We start from the raw sequence: 7,949 nt of genomic DNA, 5'->3' as shown, positions 1-7,949 counted from the left end.
CCCTCGAGCGTGATTCTGTCTTCCCTTGCACGTGCGTCAGTTTGTATAGGAGGGAAATAGTACGAACGTATCGTCGCAAAACGGGTGTTTTGGCCGACCGAAAAGATGGCGGACCGTTGTTTTTGAGATCGCTCGCGCTCACGGCACGTCGCGGCGTCGGCGAGGTACGGCGAGGCACGGCACGGCTCTGAGATCCCGCGATTTCCGCGCGAGAGTTGACATGCCGCGCGCGCGGTAGATCGTCGTTGTTGGTCGTTGTGTCAGTGACAGTCGCGCGTGCGACCGCATCGTCCAGCGTTCACCGCATCGTCTCGGCGTCATTGTCGCCGGCGTTGTAGTGGTGGTGGTGTCGGTGGTGGTCATCGTCGTCGTCGTCGTCGTCGTGGTGGTCATCGTCGTCGTCGTCGTCGTCGTCGTCGTCGTCATCGTCGTCGTCGTGGTAGTCGTGGTCGTCGTCGTCGGCGCGTCGAGGAATCGGCGCGAGGACGCCGTCGAGTCGGTAAAATGGTCGCGCTCCACCGCGAGCTTTTCTAACCCCCCTGTCGCTATTTATCGCTTCCCCGCGAGAAACGCGGCTTTGTTAGGTTGCTCGAGGGTCCGCGCTGATCCTATGGCACCGGAACGCCGTCACGCGTGTTCCCCGTGGTTGCCCGCGTTGACAATATGACGTGCCGTTGGGGAGTTTACGATTTGGTTAACCTCTGTATTCACGTGCCTAAATTGTTTTATGGAATAAGTAAAACAATTATTTTTTAATAAATTTTTATATTTTTCTCTTAAAAACAATTATTAAAATGTATCCTATCATTTTTCAGGATTAGATGTATGTATATGTGTTGAAAATGCAGTGTGACGGATAAACCCTGGGGGGGTGACGGTTAAACCCCGGCATTTTTGAGATTTCAATTTTTGCACCGTTGTCGTTTTTGCTCTATACCGGTTAAACAAAGCGACGTAGATAAAAATTTCCTTAATAAATTTTGTAGCTAAAGGTTCACTCTTTACAGTGGTATACCACATTTAACTTCAATTATTTATTTTCTTGTTAAAAATTGGCACCGAAAAAAAACTGACGGTTAAGCCCCGGTCTCCCCTACCACAAAATTCAATCATTCATTTGACTGGGAAAATGCACGCATCTTAGAAATTGAGCATAATTACAAAAAGAGATTAACCGCAGAAATGATACATATTAAAGAACAAACTAATGGTATAAATTTAAATAAGGACACGGAACTACTAAACGATGCCTATTTTGATATCTTGAATCGGTTGTCTTAAACGTTCTGTTAATAACAATGATCATTGGTTATTGTGCCCTTGCGATGCGGGTATTGTCTCAGTCGTCTGTTATCCTTCGCGACGAACACACGCTTTGTGAGACGATGGAAGGAATTCACCCTAGTTCCTTGTTTCATCGACCGCTTATGTGAGTCCGTTTTTAAGGCTAAACTCGTTTTTAATCAAATTTTCGTTTTGGTCCTATGTAAGTTCTAACTTTGATATAGTTGCCACTAAGATGGTCTGGCGATAAAGGATCTCACATCTATACGGGTTTCATGACGCATAAGTGTCATGCAGCGAAGGAAACGACCGATTCTGCGTGTAGATTGACGATTAATTGACAACATACTTCTGACTTCAATATGACTAATTGTCCAATTACTTGGGTGAGACCGGATTAATGTAAATTGTGGCGTTGGATCGAATTGATTCGTTTTGTTCGTAGAATAATGCGATATATTGTAATGCGTTTTTCTTTATATTTTTTTATTGTTCTGAAGAAGGCCAAGTAGGCACGAAACGTAAACAATTCTGTATACGATTATTGAATGTATTAAATATTTTTTTCTAACATCTGGTATTAGCTCGAAATTGGCCGTTTGATATTATTTAGCTATTGCTTGTCGAGCGAAACTTTTGTTAATTTTAATATACGCTGGCCTTATAATGCGTGCGAATGTCTTTCCGTTTAGGTTTCATATGTATAATTTTGAATTCATTTTCCAAAATTTTGGCAATCGGGCTTCTTATGCATTGAAGGATTGGATAGATCTAAACTACAAAATTATTAAGAACAAGGCCAAGTTGCAATTTCTATTGCTATGTAGAAACAACAATGTCTTTCCATCGCATCTCACACATATGTTTAAGAATAACTTGCGAGTATCACATTATAAATCCGTGCGAAGAATCGAAAGGTTGGTGCATTTTTTCAAAACGGATTTTTTAAAAATTGAAATTTTTGATTTACATAGATGTTTGGATGACCTTAAGAGGAAGTTGTTGTATAGTTCACGTTTCCTTTATGATTGCTTACCTTTAAATATTTGGCAACCGATTATTTCGCATCACACTAAAGCGTTTGACAACTTTAAATATAAATTAACATCTTTACATAAAAAGAAACTTGATTGGTTGTTGGAATCCAAGAAAATTAATTTCTATAAAAGAATCAAGCCCATAGAGTTTTCGTGTAAAGGTACGGAACTTGGAGGGGAGGAAATCAATAATATTAAATTTGCACATTCTGATTCTGTTTCTGACATTATGTCTCTATTAAACCTCTCCAATTTTTGAACACCAAAAATACTAATCCGCTTGATTACACTAACGACAAATGGTTCTTGAATTTTTCTAACGTTAATATTCCCACCAAAGTTTCATCCTGTTACAACTCGGAGATAAATTTAGTTTACCGTTCTCTATTAATAAGAAAAAAGCCATACACGAGTTCATTAAAGATCTTGAAAGCAACGGTAGTAAATACACAATTGACAACCAAATCAGAATGCGTAATGTGGCGATCCCTCAATTTTCCAAGTTACTACAAAAAAGACCACTCACCACACCGATTGAACGTAGTCTCATTGCGAGGTACAATTCCGCGTGCCAATTTCAAAGAAACAAACCGGATGTTATTTTTACAAGAGCCGATAAAGGTAATGTCACGGTAGCATTAGACAAAAATGAATATATTCAAAAAATGGAAATGTTACTAAGTGACAAAGATACCTATGAAGTTGTCAAAAGAAATCCATCCGCCAAAATGGAAAGGGAACTAAATGCCTTGATTAAAAGTGGCTACAGAAGGAATATATTTCTAAAAAACAATATTTTTTCCTACATTCCAGCAATTCTACACTTCCAAAAGCTTATGGTCTTCCAAAGATTCACAAAAAGAACGTTCCTTTTAGAATAATAGTCTCTTCTGTTAACACGGCTCTGTATAATCTTGCAGCTTTTCTGCAAGAAATTTTAGCTGATAGTTTACCAAAACCTAAGAGCCACGTCAACAACAGTTTTGAATTATGTACTGACCTATCGAAAATAAAAGTGCAGAAGTCGGAGATTCTGATCTCACTGGACGCGGTATCATTATTTACGAATGTTCCATCTGAGTTGGTCGTGGAGGGTTTAAAAAAGAGATGGAAGTTTATAAAACAAAAACAGGTTATCTCGTGCTGAATTTATTACGGCAGTCAAATTTGTACTGGCTTCCACCTTTTTCACGTTTAACGGTGTCACCTATAAGCAGACATTTGGATCTCCAATGGGCTCCCCTTTATCCCCGACAGTGGCTGACATTGTTATGGAGGATTTGGAGGAAAGAGTTTGGGCGCATTGGACATCCATCTATCGTTTTACAAGCGCTATGTGGATGATATTATTATGAAGATTCCTAAGGATAACGTTCAGGATGTTCTGGATCACTTTAACAGTTATCATGATAGACTTAAATTTACAATAGAGTACGAAAATAATGGCCGTCTTAGCTTTCTGGACTTGATGTTGATTGTAAGGGGAGACACGATTATAACAGATTGGTTCCACAAACAAACTTTTTCTGGTAGGCTATTGTCCTTCCTTTCGAATCATCCTATTCAACACAAAATAGGAACAATCTACAGCCTAGTGGACAGATCAATCAGGTTATCACATCCCAGCTTTTATAATAAAAATTTAAATTTTGTCATCAATGTATTGCTTGGAAATGGATATCCCATCGATCTAATATTCTTGCATATTAATAAAAGACTGAGGAAACTTCAGTCCATAAAGAATAATAATACGGGTAATGATTCCGAATGTGCACAGCAAACAAAAAGTTTTATTGTTATGCCGTATTTAAAACATACTTCGGAAATCATCGCCTCAGCAGTCGATAAATCTGAAAATTCTGTGGGATACCGCACTCTTAACAATCTTGGTAGCATCATTAAGGTCCATAAGGATAAGAACGCCCATTTTCCAAGAATGACGTAATTTACAAAATCTGTTGTAAAAATTGTGATGCCTCTTACGTCGGTCAGACTAAGAGGCAATTACAAAACCAGATTAAAAGAACATAAAGCAATATAAGATTAGACGAGTCCAAACATTCTGTTGTATCAGAACATACCACAAAATTCAATCATTCATTTGACTGGGAAAATGCACGCATCTTAGAAATTGAGCATAATTACAAAAAGAGATTAACCGCAGAAATGATATATATTAAAGAACAAACTAATGGTATAAATTTAAATAAGGACACGGAACTACTAAACGATGCCTATTTTGATATCTTGAATCGGTTGTCTTAAACGTTCTGTTAATAACAATGATCATTGGTTATTGTGCCCTTGCGATGCGGGTATTGTCTCAGTCGTCTGTTATCCTTCGCGACGAACACACGCTTGTGAGACGATGGAAGGAATTCACCCTAGTTCCTTGTTTCATCGACCGCTTATGTGAGTCCGTTTTTAAGGCTAAACTCGTTTTTAATCAAATTTTCGTTTTGGTCCTATGTAAGTTTTAACTTTGATATAGTTGCCACTAAGATGGTCTGGCGACAAAGGATCTCACATCTATACGGGTTTCATGGACGCATAAGTGTCATGCAGCGAAGGAAACGACCGATTCTGCGTGTAGATTGACGATTAATTGACAACATACTTCTGACTTCAATATGACTAATTGTCCAATTACTTGGGTGAGACCGGATTAATGTAAATTGTGGCGTTGGATCGAATTGATTCGTTTTGTTCGTAGAATAATGCGATATATTGTAATGCGTTTTTCTTTATATTTTTTTATTGTTCTGAAGAAGGCCAAGTAAGGCACGAAACGTAAACAAGTCTGTATACGATTATTGAATGTATTAAATATTTTTTTTTTCTAACATCTGGTATTAGCTCGAAATTGGCCGTTTGATATTATTTAGCTATTGCTTGTCGAGCGAAACTTTTGTTAAAGTCAAACAACGTAGGCGCAGGTTACTACTCAGTTGGGTGACCGGCTGGAGAGCGGATTTTTTCGGGCTCGCGGCTATATACACATGGCATATATGTACCCGCAATATTTATTTTAATCATCATTTTTCACCCGGTTATACTAGAATCCTCTCTTAAAAGTAAATTCTTACCAAAATTTAATGAATGTCCTGAAGTTGAAGCCTCCATCTGGTCTTCAGACAGTATTACACACGGTCTTACATACAGGTCTGGAAACTCCTGTGTTTTTAAGTGGTGGGGGGTGTCACGTTAGTGAGGCACGTAGACCCCAGTATTGCAGCGAACCTATCGGACGGACGGGAAACTGAGCCGACCGTGACCATGTTCAAATGGTGGTAATCTTGTGTGCGTCAAAAATCAAAATCAGTGAAAATTGTTAACATAAATTGTAAATAATAAAAAATTGTTAACAATTGTTTAAATTGTTAACATAAATTGTAAATACAATGCCAAAAGCGTGCATTGTGCCGAATTGCTGGAAGAAATTAAGGACAATACAGAAAAAATGTTCCGTTTTTAAAGTGCCTCAAAACGAAGAATTGCGTAAAAAATGGGAATCTGCAATTCCAGGCATTGCAGTATTGAAATCGTCGCAACACGTGTGTGAGCGTCATTTTGAGCCGACGTGCATCGTGCGAAAATTAGAGAAGCGTAGTCCAGATGGAAAAATTCTCATTGATGTAAGTGTGAATTATATGAACAGTTTTGTCGATTGCATTTTCGCATTTGCATAAGGTAAAAAACTGTGCAACATCGTTCCCGGTAAAAAATTTTTCATATAAAATTATGTATAATTATATAGAATTATATAGAATTATATAAAATTATATATCAATATGTATATATGTATATATCAATATGTATATATGTATATATGCGTCTGTTACTTTCCTGTATGTACTCCTTTCTAAATATTCCTTTTTTACATCTTCCCGGTAAAAAAATTTTTAATATAAAATTATGTATATATATGTAATTATATAGAATTATATAGAATTATATAAAATTATATAATATATGGACATATTTGATATATAATTTTATATAATTATATATAATTCTATCAATTAGTAGTAGACCCTCAAAAATTTAACACAGAATATGACAGGGCTATTAGGGTCGAACGCAGATTTTGGTGCGTGATGTCAATCAGTAGATTATTCATCTAAATACATTAGTCCGAACGTTTCGGCTCCATTCGAGCCATCCTCAGCAATAACAATCATGTGTCACGCGTTCAAACTGCCATATGGTAAGTTACCGATTAAATTGTCGGAAACATCGACCAAATATTGCAAGAAATATTTTAAAATGGTTTTAGGAATATTTTAAAAAAGTTAAAAAACCTTTTGTGATAACATTTTTAAGAATATTTTGAGAATCTTTTAAAAATATTTATAAAAATGTTCTTCTTATCACCCAGGAAATATTTCTTAAACTATTTGAAATATATTTTTGAAATATTAATTTAAATCAACATATTTATTGTTTTATAATCTTGTTCCAAAATATTTAAAAATATTTTTAAATCTATTATTGGTTCTAAAATCTTTTTTTCAAATATTTTTGAAATATTATGAAATATTCTTAATTAAAAGATGCATGATAGCGCATCTTTCCGTGCTAGTTTGGAACGACGCTGCTAGGCGGCGCATAATGGTTAAGACTAACTCGTAAGTAAATTTCAGTTGAGGGCTAATATAAGCAGGTCTCTGGCGAAGCAAAATCATGGCATTCACAAGATAGATATGTATATTTTTCAAATATATAAAAAAAAAGATGTACCTATACTTTACAGATATTAAAAAAATCTTTCAAACATGAAACACAATTATTACTTATTGGGTTAAACATATTTTATTTTTTGAAGTAATATTTCTAAAAGATTTTACAATATTATTAAATATATTTATTTGCAATCTTATAAAAATATTTTTGAAAATATTTTTCTGACATGATCTGGCGGACATAGAAACATTCAAAAAATATTTTTGTGAATTATTTTAATCTTCCTAAAAATATTTAAAAATATTTTAAAAACATTTTGTGCTCTATGGGATAGCCATGGCCGTGCCTTTTACGCTCTTGACACTATTTTGAAACTTTTTAATTCTTATCATCACAGACTTCAGTTCACTATTGAGGTAGGGGCGATAGGTTGAATTTTTAGATTTGACAATCATTAATAATGAAAACATAATAGAATTTGACTGGTATCACAAACCAACGTTTTCTGGCCGTTACCTTAACTTCTTGTCGCAGCACCCTATCTCTCAAAAAAGAGGCACGATCATGTGTATGGTTGATAGAGCCTTTTACTCTCTCATCCAAAATACCATGCTAAGAACATTAAGCTCATTATAGATGTTCTTCTGGATAATGACTATCCTGTGGCTTTTATCTATGATACCATTAACACGCGAATAAAATCACTACTTTACAAATGTACTCGTAAACAAAATGTACCCTCTTCCACGAGTGAAGAGGATCGTCGGAATTGGTTTACTGTCCCATATGTTCCGGGTATTTCTGAAGAGTTTAGAAGGGTTGTGAAGGACATAAATGTCAACCTGTCTTTCTATAGTCTAAACAAACTTCAGAAATTTATCAAAGTACAAAAAGACATTCTCCCAAGTCAATCTAATAAGAATGTGGTTTACAAAATTTCCTGTA

This window comes from Temnothorax nylanderi, unplaced genomic scaffold, assembly GCF_030848795.1.
Source record: "Temnothorax nylanderi isolate EJ_2023f unplaced genomic scaffold, tnyl_v1.0 TNYL_tig1074_pilon, whole genome shotgun sequence".
Taxonomy (NCBI): domain Eukaryota; kingdom Metazoa; phylum Arthropoda; class Insecta; order Hymenoptera; family Formicidae; genus Temnothorax; species Temnothorax nylanderi.
This window is presented reverse-complemented; position numbering follows the sequence as displayed.